The sequence below is a fragment of the Oreochromis niloticus genome, linkage group LG3 (assembly GCF_001858045.2).
Source record: "Oreochromis niloticus isolate F11D_XX linkage group LG3, O_niloticus_UMD_NMBU, whole genome shotgun sequence".
Classification (NCBI taxonomy): domain Eukaryota; kingdom Metazoa; phylum Chordata; class Actinopteri; order Cichliformes; family Cichlidae; genus Oreochromis; species Oreochromis niloticus.
The window spans coordinates 76931841-76946273 of NC_031967.2; the positions used below are offsets into that span (position 1 = coordinate 76931841).

A 14433-nucleotide genomic window follows, 5' to 3' on the forward strand; every position below is an offset into this window, starting at 1 on the left:
CATGATTAGTGCCTCTGTGCTGTCTTTCAGTCCAGCTTTGTCCGGCTCCTGGTAGGACTTCTGGATGTCAGCCACTTCTTGTATCTGCTGGTGGTACAAACCGTGCAGGAACCTGTCCTTCCATGATGATTCCTCAGTACTCACCCTAGTCTCTGGAGGTTTTGCTACTGGCCACTTAATGGTTCCCGTTTGTCTAAGGCATCTCTCTCTCTCTCTCTCTCTCTCTCTCTCTCACACACACACACACACACACACACACACACACACACACACACACACACACTGAATGATGGTCGTGCTGTTTATAGTCTGTGGTTGTGGTTTAATGTTTGTTTCTGCTATGAAGGCACGTGTCTGACTGTTCGCCACAACCAAACCAGAACAAGTCAAATTCTCCATCAGACGTCTTTGTGAAACCCACAGAACCACATGAGGAAAAAAACTCTGAGACCAAACGTTTATTAATCCTGCAGAGAAACTGCTGTGGGAACAAAAGCCAACAAACATCAAGTCAATGAACTGACTTCCAGTAATTAGTTCTGGGTCATCAGAGTCATCATAAATCTGTAACATGTGGATGTCCTCTGGTCTGAGGTGCTGGGGGAACCAGTTAGAGACCAGTTAGAGACCAGCAGCTGGACGTCAGTGGTTGGACTGGTGGACTACTTCAGTGAAGAGTAGACGACGTCTGGCTCTGGTTTAAAGTCTGAACACAAACACACACAGTTCAAACAACAGGAAACATGATTACAAGCTTTGTAGTTCAATCAAGACCTCCAGTCTCCACCTCTCTGCATCACACACAGTCCCAGTTCAGACTTTACTGGGAACCAGCTCAGATACAAATCACAGAGCTTCCATACTGCTCACAATTTAACTGTATGTTGAAATCACATTGGGTGTGATTCAGAGTTCAGTGCTTTAATTAGAAAATCGACTGGATTTTCTATAAACGATTCTATAAATATAACATCCAGAGGTGGTCTGTTGGATTTAGGTCAGGTGAGCAATGTGGGCCAGTCAGTGGTGTCAGTTCCTTCATTCTCTTAGATTTAGTGTTGCCACATGAGGCCGGGTTTGTCGTGCATCAGGAGGAACCCAGGATCCACTGCACCAGAGTAGTGTCTGATAACAGGTCGAGGATTTCATTCTGAATCCTAATGGCAGTCAGAGTGTTGTTGCCAAACCTGGAGAGGTCTGTGCTTCCCTCCATGGTTATGGGTCAGTTACCATCACTAACCCACCACTAAACTAGTCATGCTGAATTATTCTAAAGGCAGCATAAAGTTCTCCACGTCTCATTAGACCTGTGCTCAGACTGAACCTGCTCTCAAGCAGGGTGACAGAGGTGGACCTGCCAACTGTAGTGTCAGAATCAGAAAGCCAAATGCAAAACTAGTGAAACATGAGAAGGGAAACATGTCAGTAACCTCCAGCTGTAAAACCATTCCTGTTTTGAGGGTTGTCTCATTGTTGTCTCTAAAATGCACCTGTTGAGATGAAACTGAATCTTGCTCTTCACAGATTCTGTGTATACTGTTGCTCCTCTTTCAAGATAAAGTAAAGCTTGTCATTTTTTTCTCCTACTGTCATGGCAGATTATCTTAGCTTAGCATCTTTGACTGTGGACAGGGTGAGCAGCTAGCTTGTCTCTGTCCACAGTCAAAGATAAAGAGCAGCTGTACCTGGGCCTCCTTGTTCTGATGGTTGTTTGTCCATAACGGACATCTTCAGTTCTCACTGCTGAGTAGATCACAGCTGAATCAGTCTCTGTGCAATAAACACAGTAAAATCACAGTGCTGTGATATTATTACACTACAGTCATGGAGACATTTCATTCTGTTCTTTTATGCTTTTTTAAAAAATTCAATTTTGTCTTTTCATAAACTGCAGCAGCTTTTCACAGTATTTATTTTTAATCTTAACACCTCTGCTGTGAAACACACTGAGCACAAAGAATTCAGGATGTTTCTGAGAAAAGGAAGAAGGGCGACCACAGAGGTGCAGACTGATGCACTTTTACCACAGAGCAAACATGCATGACCACTATTATCAGCCAAACCCAAACACTCTGCAGCAAGAAGCTCCATCAGTGTCAGACTAACTGGAGTCAAAAAGAAGCTGCTGTGTTTTACATGCAGATCAAGTTTAAAAGAATAAAAAGTCACTGATGGATGTAAAGGACATTCTGTTCAGTCTCTTCATATGTCTCATGTTCACATGAGCCATATCTTAACTGTGTGTGTACCAACACCAGATAACACACATGTGTGGGCCTCGTCTGAGCTCTGACATTTATGGCTCAGTCACAGCTGAATGTGATGTCATCCAACAACAAACACCTGCTGTAGAGCTGCAACAAAGTCCTTCCAGAAGCAAATCCACCCACTCTGTCTATATGGCTGAGGACACCATTTAAACACTGAGGCTTCAAAATGCAGCATCTACAACACTGTCACTCTGCCTCCAACCAGCCTTTATTTAGATCTAATGCTACAGTCTCCATGGTGATGAGTACAATTGACTGCGTCTTTACTGTGATAAGAAGCTGAAACTGTTGTGAACTTCAACATGAGTCATATTTCCTGTTTCAGAGCTGCTGATTGGCTCTTAGAGCCCTTTACCTTCAGGAGGTCATGGACGAAGCACTGAAGTCGTTCATAGAGAGAAATGTGAACTGATCAAGCAAAGAAGCTGAAACATTTCAAATGGAAGAAACTGAACTGTTTCCTAGTTCCTGTGACTCTGACCTTTGACCTGTGTATTTATTATGTTTAGCCAAATAATTGGAGCAGAACTTAAAATCTATAAGCTGTAAAAAGTTTAGATTTGAAGACTGAAAGAGACCCAGGAAGAGGTCACAGGACGAGGGTGACAGACTGTCTGAAGCAGTTAGAACAGGACAAGGCTGTTGGACCAGGTGTGTTTGCTTTTGAAACTGTGTCTTAATTCCACCTGTTTCACATACAAGGGTCTACAGGCAGGAACATGGGTGTGCCGTGGGCTCCCCAGTTTCACCCATTGTGGGTAACTTGTATATGGAAGACGTGGAAAAGAGGGGTTTGCTATCGTACGCTGAAACACCACCAAGTCATTGGTTCAGGTATGTGGATGACACCTGGGTGAACACACAAACCTCTCTCTCTGGTTTCTTTGACTGGAGGTTGTTGATGATTTGATGACTTCACAACACTGTATGTGATGCTACTGGTGATGTCATCTTCTCCATCTGCTGAAGTGAGTTAAAGTAAACACTTTTATGACTTAAGAATCTAAATTATGACCACAGAATGGAAATAAAATACCAAAATGAATAAAAACGAATATGTACAAACCTTCAAGTTTCCTGTGAACACATCGTCTCACCAGCAGAATCAGTAACACCAGTAGAACCACAACATAGACTGACCCAATGGGCAACAGCACAGAGAGAGGAGGAGGAAGAGTGATGGAGGTAGAACCAGCAGGTGTGGATGTAGGTGGAGGTGTGGTGGTGTGTTTGTCTGAAATAAAGCAAACACAGTCATTAAGTTGTCGTCACATTGTGAATGTTGAAACCTGCAGAAACACAGACAGGTGAGTGTGTCACCTGTGACAGTGATCCAGCTGTTAGTGAGGGGAGGGGCTGTGTGTCTGTGAGGGTGTGTCTCAGCTGGAGGAGCCAAAGATGACATGATGGTGTCCACATTGTTGGAAATGAGGATCTGATAATATTGATTTTAATATTGATTTATTTTCAGAACCACTGTGAGACTGTTTCTATTTTCAGTGCCTAACAGGGAACCTGAGTCTAAATTTGGTCAGATGAAGTGTGAGGTTGACCCCGTGAAGACTCCCCAAAGCTGGTGCCAGGACTCTAGCGGTCCATTTAAACAAAAGGCACTTAGAGTAAAACAGATATACGTGTGTTTGCTATACCATATATCAAACACAAGAGAAGATACGACCTCTCCTAGGAGGTGTGTGATCTATGCCAGAACACTCTGAAGAGGAGTGAACGCACTCCCCTCTTCATGCTACACAGAGTTGTTACAGACCTCCTAGGATGAGACATTCTTTCAATATGCCTTCAACTATATACTTCTAAACACAAATGATTACATGCAGTATTCTACCATATGCAAACTTATATCATTAATAGATTATACTGACTACTAAGTACAATTTTCCATTGACATTACCCAAACAATGCTGCTCTATAACTCTAGACTACCAGCCACAAAGACAACAGCTGGAGAAACATCTGTCTACCTCTGACATCCACCAGCTCATCCATACAACAAACACACATCAACAACCAAGAAGCAGCTTCACCTCTGATCACACACACACTCAACTCTCCTCACTCACCTGGAGGATCAACATGAAGATAAATGATGCTGAGATCCCATGAGTGTGTTTCTTCCATGAAGACATGACACTCGTATGTTCCAGCATCATTAATCGTCACATCCTTCAGAATCAAAGACACGTCTCCATCCTTCATCTGTCTGTCCTGCAGATCCACCCGGTTCTTAAAAGATGGATGCTGCTCATCTGGAACAAACTGATCATCCCGGTACAAAAGCACATATTTATCTCCCAGGTCATCTCTGCTCCACTTTACAACTATGATGTTGTTGTTTGGAGCTCGACATGTCAGAGTGACGTCCTGTCCAGACTCAGCTGTGATGATTTTCTGGTCTGAAAGAGGAAACGACACAGAGCAGAGAGGTTAAAGGTCAAAGTACAATTATGATCAGAATGATTGACTTTAAATATTTTGTTTATTTCCTTTGACATTTGAGTTTTTAGTCATGTTGGATTTAATGAACCTCTGAACATCCAGCAGGTCACCAGTGACCCACTGAGGGGGAATTTTAGCCTCATGCTAAACATGCAAAGTGTCAGAAACTACAAGATGTTAGCTTCCACAGAACAACAACATGTGCTGATAATAAGTGAACATAATGTGTGAGAGAAAGCAGCCTCTCATTATAAGACACTGTGAGTCTCTGCATGCTGCCTTTATGGAGCTACAGCTGTTTGTATACACTGAACAAAAAGCTTTGTAGCTGTATACTGACTCCTGACACTACAACACATCACACTGACACACACATTACACTTCTTTGTCTCTGTCACAGCTGGATTACAGATGTTAAGTGTCTCCTTCACACAAACTGAATCAATATGAACATAATTATTAGAGAAATATTATTAACATGTAAACAGGCTGATATTCTTTATCTCTAAAATAAACACAATTTGGTTTATACCGACTAGCTTTCACCTGGCAAGCAGAATGACACAGTAACAGCAGACATCTCCTCGTTACTGTTACTGCTGATCCTACACTTGATTTATCTAAATGTCAGAGTTTAATTGTACCTGCCTAACAGAGAACTTGAGTCTAACTGTGATCAGATGAAGTGTGAGGTTGTGATAGAGCTGGGCGATAGAACGATAACGATATGTATTGCGAAATAACTTTTTCTTGATAGAAAAATTAAACTATTGTGATAGGCCTCATCTCTCTTGTCCTCTTAACAAAAAAGAAGAACAGCCAATCCAAATTAAGTAGCGCAGAGCCGAACCAATTACAGCCACAGCGTCACGTCACGTGACTTGTTACGTACAGCACAAGCCGCACGTGTGTATTTGTTTGGGAAGCAGCCAGCCGAGAGCGTGAGTGTAGGTTATCGAAGAGAAAAACAGATGATGGTTCCAATGCCGGAGAGCTTGTCGAACGGAAGGGCCATAGAAGTTCCGTAGTGTGAAGGTATTTCGGCTATTTCAAGTCTGACAAAAAACAGAGTAGCGCGCACTGTAAATTGTGCCGAAAGCAAGTCTGGAAATACAATAAAGCGGTGCATGCTCAATCTGACTGAAAGCGCTAATTCGTCATTCGGCTTTTGTCAGACCAAAGTAACTGTTAAAACTGTTTGAAAAGCTAAGCTACACAACAAGGAGAGATTGAGAATTTCCTTTTAGTTCTCAGTTTATTTGATATTGACAAAAGTTAGTCAATTTTGTCTGTTCTTCTGTAAAACGACCTAAGATTTATTTTTAGAATTAATATTTTGTTTCTAAGTGGAATTGACAATTTAGTAGTCTGTTTTGTTTGTTCTATTTTGAAACTTAAACGCTTTAGCGGCTGCCTTTTGTGTAGTTTGCAATATTTGCCTTTATTTATCTGAAAAAGTCTCATGTTCCTTAAGTACATCTACCCTGTTGAACTTATTATGGGAAATAAATATTTAAATCAAGACAAGCTGCTGATTATTTCACATTTTACTTGTGAGCAACAGCACATTTAAATCTTACAAATATAGTTATTTGGCTTATATCGTGATATATATCGTTATCACCTGAAATGAAAAAAACAAATCGTGATATGAAAAAATCGCCCAGCTCTAGGTTGTGAGAAAGTCTCTGCCTGCATTCATAGATGTGTCCTTTCAGCTGCTCTGATCCAACCTTTGGTCTCTAAGGAAGAGGCTTCAGGGAGATGTTTGCTACGTTGGACTGTAGGACCATCAGAAATGTGTGCAGTAACAAAACAGGCAGCACTGAAAGGAGCTCTAAGTGTTTGTGTTGTTCAATGATTTGTGCACAACAACAAAAATGGGACCTCTCTCATCCATCAGTCATCATGTGGACATTTGTCTGACACACTTTGAAGCTGATGGACGTTTTTTGTCTGCACTAAGTACGTTTTCAGCAGCTATGGCACCGGCAGGATTCACTTTCACAGACTCACAACCAGCAGCTTCACCCCTCCCCTCCCCCTCCAGCTGTAGGCTTTAACATTGAGTTTCCCCACACATGTTTACAGACGAGTTAGAGAGCAAGAGAAGAAGAGACTGATTCATAAATGTCTTTGTTTCTGCTCTAACCTTACCCAAACAATGCTGCTCTACAACTCTAGACTACCAGCCACAAAGACAACAGCTGGAGAAACATCTGTCTACCTCTGACATCCACCAGCTCATCCATACAACAAACACACATCAACAACCAGGAAGTAGCTTCACCTCTGATCACACACACACTCAACTCTACTCACTCACCTGGAGGAAGAACATGAAGATAGATGATGCTGATGGTGCTCCATCGCCATGTTTCTTCCATGAAGACACGACACTCGTATGTTCCAGTGTCATTAATCGTCACATCCTTCAGAATCAAAGACACGTCTCCATCCTTCATCTGTCTGTCCACCCGGTTCTTAAAAGATGGATCCTGGCTGTCTGGAACAAAGTATCCATCCCAGTACAAAAGCACATATTCATCTCCCAGGTCAGCTCTGCTCCACTTTACAATGTTGATCTTGCTGTTTGAAGCTCGACATGTCAGAGTGACGTTCTGTCCAGACTCAGCATTGATATTTTTCTGGTCTGAAAGAGGAAACAATACAGAGCAGGATTTAATTGATTTAATGAACCTCTGAACATCCAGCAGGTCACCAGTGACCCACTGAGGGGGAATTTTAGCCTCATGCTAAACATGCAAAGTGTCAGAACTACAAGATGTTAGCTTCCACAGAACAACAACATGTGCTGATAATAAGTGAACATAATGTGTGAGAGAAAGCAGCCTCTCATTATAAGACACTGTGAGTCTCTGCATGCTGCCTTTATGGAGCTACAGCTGTTTGTATACACTGAACAAAAAGCTTTGTAGCTGTATACTGACTCCTGACACTACAACACATCACACTGACACACACATTACACTTCTTTGTCTCTGTCACAGCTGGATTACAGATGTTTCCACCCAGCCTCGTGTCTCCTTCACACACACAGACAAACTGAATCCAGATGAAAATAATCCTCCTGCACTTCTTGTTATCTCAGAGAGAAACTCAGTTTAGTTCAATCTCACCTGCTGGGACGAAGACATGGACGAACAGCAAAGTGGAGCAGAGCAGCGCAGTGCCAGCAGCCATCTCTGTGTCAGTATTTGTGCTGATCCGACTCTTAGTTTGTTCTAAATGTCTGAGTCTGTCACTGTTTTCAGTTAATAACAGAGTCTGACTGTAAATACTGACTACATCAGATTAGATTTAAGCTTGAAATAAAGCTGAAAGTCTGCTTTGAAGAACAGATCTGACTTTCAGCGGCTCACTCGGACTCTGCGGTTTGTGGTGCATTCAAGAATGGCAGCTGACGTCACTCCGTGGTTGAGCGCAGCAGTGAAGTTAAAAAAGGAGTGTTTGCTCATCATCAATATACTATAGAGGCTTTCACGCATCAGTAGAAATACAGACATATATCTTGTTGTTGTGCTGAAAGCTGCTGCAGCACATTCATGGACAGAGTCTGCTCACTGCTCCGTCTGTGGCTTTTTCAGCGAGTCACAACACTGCTGCGCACATTCAAAGACTCACACTTTCACCACTGTTTACTGTTACCAGGGTAACTGCTTTTTTACAGGACTGCTTGGATCTGGTTAGACATACAGATGTGATCCAGATGTTGTCTACAGATAACCATCCAATCTCAGGCTGGACTCAAACCTGTGAGTTTCTGTAACAGAAATAACTAGCCGACATTTTCCTTGGACATCACCGAGCTGCTGAGCTGCATACATCCTGTTCTTTCTGCTGCTGTTTAACACCTGCTGCTGATTTAGCAAAAGTACAGAAGCAGCTCTGTTTAGGGTTAAATACCTGGAACTTCTCTTTTATAATATTTTATAATATTTTATAATAATTTCAATTGAGAAGTGAAAATGTGTTCAGGGGTGGATTGTGAGATTTTTCTTTAAGTGGCAAAGCCATTGTTGTTTACACATATGAAAGTGTTACATCTGTAATATGTATTATAATACATGGTTAAAACGATTCAAATGCAGTAAGTATACACATTTCATATAAATATAGTCTATAACTTTATTTTCTTTAACCCAGATAAAGATAAAGATTTCAGTTAGACAGAATTTTGATTCTATGTATTGTGTAGCCTGTATAATAAATAAATATGTAGCCCATTAAGTATAAAATCTAGAAATCTACACTGTCATGACCACTTTTTAAAATCCACTATGTTAGCTGACATGTCAGCGCCCTCCAGAGGCCAAGAAACATAAGACTCATACAGGTCTGATTCCAACTCACATATGCATGTTTTTACATGTGCATGTAGAAAATCATCTTCTTGACACACTGTTGATAATGATGGATTTAAACTGAAAGTGATTCTTTATTTCAGTAAAGCAAAATGCAAACAAAACAACTAAAGACTAAACAACTAAAACCTAAACTGGGAAAAACTGAAAAACAAGAATAAAGAAAATAAAGACCTGAGATGTGGACCATGCATCATCAAAACCTGAACATGGGAAATGCAGTGAATAACACGCAGACAATCCAGCAACCAACCGAAGAAGAAGACAAAGGGCTTAAATACACAGAGGGATAACGAGGGAATGAGACACAGGGGGAGAGCTGAGCTGGGAGAAATCACATACAAGGAGACAGGAGGAAGCAAAACTGAAAACACTAACAGCACACGAGACTGTCAAAAAGGAAACATGAGACAGGCAGTGACAGACTATTAATAATAATTCAAAACAGTCACAGACCCAGAACCATGCCAATTGTAAAGTGGTATTAATTTAAAAAGAGTAAAATTGTATTTTTCACAAAAGTTGAGTTCTCCACTTGTTTCAGATTAGGCGAGCTTAGACAATGGCTTTGCAACAAAGTGAATCTGGGATGAATCGTTGTGGTCTGCAGTCCTGTGGTCTGGGCTGGTGGGCTTCCCTGGTGTTGCGTAGACTGGGACTGCTTGTCCCCACCCCAGAGTAAAGGGAACGATCCCCTGGGTCTGGTGGTGGATTGCTCCTCTGGGTGTTGATGCCTGGACCTGGGAGTATAGAATGTGTATGGGGAGTGTTTGTATGATGTTCATTTATGTGTGTCTCCATGTTGGGTGAGTGTGTGAGCATACATATATACATATATATATATATATATATATATATGTATATGCGAGAGGAACTGACCTGAAAGATAGGACCATGGCCAAGCTTGAAACCTGGATCCCCCGTAGCCGGTTACCAAGATTATGTGAAGTATCCTCAGAAGGTCTGCTCGATGATGTTAATGCAGCACTACGGACGATACCTACAGCCACGCTTACCGACACTAACAAGCTGATCTACAACACGGCAGCAGTGATCAGTGAGATGCTTGGCTATAAGTTGAACAGCCACAAGGGGCAGTACCCTCCATGGAGAAGGAGGCTAGAGGGCAAGATCAAAGTAGCACGGAGGGAGATTAGCCAACTAATGGAGTTACAGAAAGGTGCGACAAAGAAGGTGCATAAAAAATACAGCAAGCTGTCCGTACCTGAGGCCTTGGAAACTGCCAAGCAAAGACTCAAAGCATTGGCCAGCCGCTTGAGGAGGTACACCAGAGAGATAGAAGGCAGGAGAATAAACCAGCTGTTCTCCACAGAACCAGCAAAGGTGTACTCTCAGTGGCAAGGGAACAATAAGAGAACAGCACCACCAAGGCTGGAGACGGAGCAATAGTGGAAGAGCATATGGGAGAAGGACGCAACCCATAACGGCAATGCTCAGTGGCTAGTGGATCTGAGGGCAGACCATAGCGACCTCCCTGAACAGGGTCCAGTAACCATCACAGTGGCAGATATCCAAGCAAGGGTCTCCAGTATGAAGAGTTGGACAGCACCAGGCCCCGACATGGTTCACGCCTACTGGCTGAAGAAGCTGACTGCACTCCACGAGCATCTGGCAGCACAAATGAATGATCGGTAGTTGGATGGATGAGTGGGGCACAGAAAGGGATTGGCAAGAATACAACTAAAGTGTGCAGTTTACTTTGTGTGCACCAACACGGACTCCAATCAACTAGCGCCACCTCTGGCCAAGTGCCATAGCCTACAGCAGTGGTTCCCAAACTTTTTTTGCTGGGCCCCCCTTTGTTTTACAAGAAAAATGTTCGCCCCCCCCCCTTCTCGCGCATGCACGCGCGCACGCACAAACACATCCTCCAACCACACACACCCATATTTTGCTCCATTGCGGTTTATTTCACACCTCAAACATTTAGTAAACAATTAAGCAAATACAAGTAATCTGCAATAAATTACAGGTAGTAATAAAATAAACTCTAACTCTTTCACGCTACGTCCACACCTACAAGGGGATTTTTGAAAACGCAGCTGTTTCGTCCACACGTAAACGGCGTTTCGAATCACTGAAAACGGAGATTTTTTAAAACTCCTTTTTTAAGCTTAGGTGTGGACGAGGAATACAGAGTTCGTCACGCAACGTCAAAGGTATGTGCCTTTTTTCACGTCACGCTGTGCACCACGTTATTGTTTACATGAGATGAGTTGCAGAATGGCAGATAGAGACAAAATACTGTTACTGTTAATCTGACTATCTTCAGGTTTTACACGCTTACATACACACACGCAGTTACTGTCCCTCCATCTAGAAATGCAGAGGCGTCACGGTGTGATTATTTTACTGTAGTTGGGGTTTTTTTTCATGTGTAATAATATTCAACATTGCTATCAATACATTTTTCAAAAAATGTTTCTCTGTGCAAAATGGGTTTAAAAACATAAACAACTGTGGGATGCTGTTAGTCCGTGATTTGAACAGCCCAGCGCGTGCTCCCGACACAGGGGAGACCTACCTCGGCACTTGTGCAGGTGAAACCAAAGGGAAGATATGCTTCACCATATTTTCTAGTCTTTGGCTTAGAATGAAGTTGGTTTGGAAACATATTCAGCAATGCTTCATCTCCTGCTTTGCGTTTCTGTGGGCGCCCCATGCTAGCAGTGTCCAAGCGTTTTGGGGTTTTTTCCCCCCCTTTTCATACCGCGCCCCCGCTGCAATGGCTCTGCGCCCCCCCTCTAGGGGGCGGGCTCCACACTTTGGGAAGGTCTGGCCTACAGCCAGATCAAAGTGTGACACACTTCTGCACCACGTTTGAATTCGTTTTGTGCACAATACATTTATAACTTTCAATGTTGTCTGTTTGTGCATCATGCAAATAAACATTTGAAATGAATGAAATGACATCATGTATTTATTGTTGGCCTACATTTGTACAAAATTCCAAATTATATACACAAAGTCATAGGAATCACCACCCCTGTTCATCATGATTTTAATATTTTTGCCCATAAGAAAAACGTCTTGAACAAATATATGACACTAATATTTCACTAGTGTTGTAACGTCACATGTCGTTAGCGTAGTCTGCCTGTGTCTTTTCTCTGCAAATGAACATTTTAGAGTTGGTTGTTATATACAGTCTGTATAAGTGTGGTCAATCTAATAAACATTTGTAAGGAGATGGCAGTTACTGTGAATGTACAGCAGGTACACAGTTTTTAGTAATAAACAGTCAGACAATGACTCTGACAGTCTCATTCAATCTTGCAGATTGACTGCACCTTCTGCGGAAAGTGGTACCACACAGTGTGTGTGGACTTCCCCTGTGCAGAAGGCGACTACAAATGTTGTGGGTGCTAAATAAACAGAAAAAATTGATCCCTGTTGTCTTTGCTTACTGATTGTTTTTAGTCTTGACAATCCACATTGCTGGGATTGCATCTTTCAACATGTTTGTGGGTAGATTTGGAAGTACCAGGGGTAAGTGCAGCCACTCAGCCTCTACTCAATGTGATCCTAGAAGTAGGTGCAGATGTGTCACAAGTTAATCTAGTAGTAGGCTCTGGTACTTGGCCACAGGTGGCAGCAGTGAACTGACCTCCATTGGAGACTAGGGATGGGTACCGGTACCGTTCTGACATAAACGGTAGTAACCAGACCGAAAAGCAGCGCACATTTTGGTACTTTATTTCGGTGGTTTTTTTCGGTGCTTTTTTTTCCCCTGAGATGTCATACGCTTTGGATTTTAGCCAATCATTTTACCTTTGCAAGCGTAGTAGGCGGGCCCGGGTACGTACGTTCTCTTAGAGCAGAGCTACAGATTAAAAATGCCCAAGGCGAAGCGATCAAAAGTCTGGCTGTACTTCACAGCAAAAGATGCAAACTCAGCAGCCTGCAACAAGTGCTTTAGGCTGATACTGTGATACTGTCAAAGGAGGTAACACCTCGAATCTGATGAAACACCTGGCGACGTATAGCATTTTGTTAAAAGCCGAGAAATGCACCGTATTTGATAGCTTGCTGCGAGACCTCACACCGTGCACATCTACTGCGGGTGTGGTGCCTGTTATCGGACCCAGAGTTAGCAACATCCCCCAAAAACCCGAAGAGGAGAGTCCTGGGCCCTAGCCCTGTCAGTGTAGCAGAAATGATGACGGATGATGATTAGGGATGGGTATTGATAAGATTTTCACGATTCCGATTCCATTTTCGATTCTGTTTAACGATTCGATTCTTTATCGATTCTCTTATCAATTCTTTTAAAAAAAAAAAGGAGAACACTAAGGTCGATTAGCTTAGAACTTTGTTTTATATCTTCTCTTTGAACAAGATAGAAATTTAGGAGTAGCATGGCCTTACAAACCCAACAGTGAGATCTTAAGAGATCCTTAAGAGATCCAGCCTACGGCTCTTCAATGGGGTGTCACAGGGTCCCCGGGGAAAAAATTGTAAATGTAAAATAATAAAATAAATATTCTTCTGTAGCAATAACAAAGTATAACATAAATTATTCTGTAGCAATTACACAAGAATATCCAGTAATGTCCCTGCCTACAATTAAACACATTCACTTACCGAAAATCGAGGGCATCTGCTGTGGGTGCACAGTAATGGCAGGTTTTGTAATAAGGCAGATCGCGCTAACATAATATGCACTGTTAGTTGATTATTTACCTGCCGCATTAACGGGAGAGGACGTGCAAACGTTACCGCTGCTGCTGCTGGGTTGAGATTCACGAGACCGGAGCGGAATTAAAAAGATGACATTCATTTAAGGTTATCGCGTGTTTTGTGAGCAAATGCTTTTGTATATTCATAGTGTTTCCTCCCTTAAATGAAATATCTACTTTGCAAGTATTGCAAGTTGCCCTGTTGTCATCCGTTCTCGTAAAGTATGACCAAACTTTTTAGCGTTTGAGCCGCCGTGTTTCCTGCCAGGTAAATGACGCTCCGCGACGTGGCGATGTCATTCGGGGCGATGGGAATCGATAAGGGAATCGTTTGCAAAAATGGCAAACAATTCCAAGGAATTGAAACAGTGGAAACCGGTTCGCAACAAGAACCGGTTTTCGATACCCATCCCTAATGATGATGGCAGCAGCAGCTGTTCTTCTCTGCGTGAGTAGCTTCATGTTGTTCATGTGTAATTTACGTTGAGTAGGCTAACCACGTTATTAAATTAATGCACGTAAGGTGAACTAGCAAACACCGTCGTAGTTACATGCGGCTGTCTTCTTGTTTGATGCCAGATACTCCCTTCACCCTGGCCAAAAAGGCTAAAATAAAGAATA

The 14433-nt window shown here is 42.4% G+C and overlaps 1 long non-coding RNA gene across 5 annotated transcripts; it reads right to left on the reverse strand.

The window, feature by feature from the left end:
• Positions 1-277: 277 nt before the first annotated feature.
• LOC102076924 (CXADR-like membrane protein) lies at positions 278-8123 on the reverse strand. Of its 5 annotated transcripts, XR_002059716.2 has the most exons (7): positions 7868-8123; positions 7054-7380; positions 4352-4684; positions 3337-3504; positions 3138-3233; positions 1686-1770; positions 278-706 (listed from the first exon to the last, which is right to left on the reverse strand). It is a non-coding gene; the product is annotated as a CXADR-like membrane protein (long non-coding RNA). The 5 variants fall into 5 exon arrangements; XR_003216327.1 differs by lacking the exon at positions 1686-1770 and having other exon boundaries at positions 279-706; positions 3138-3230; XR_003216324.1 differs by lacking the exon at positions 1686-1770 and having other exon boundaries at positions 280-706.
• Positions 8124-14433: the final 6310 nt, after the last annotated feature.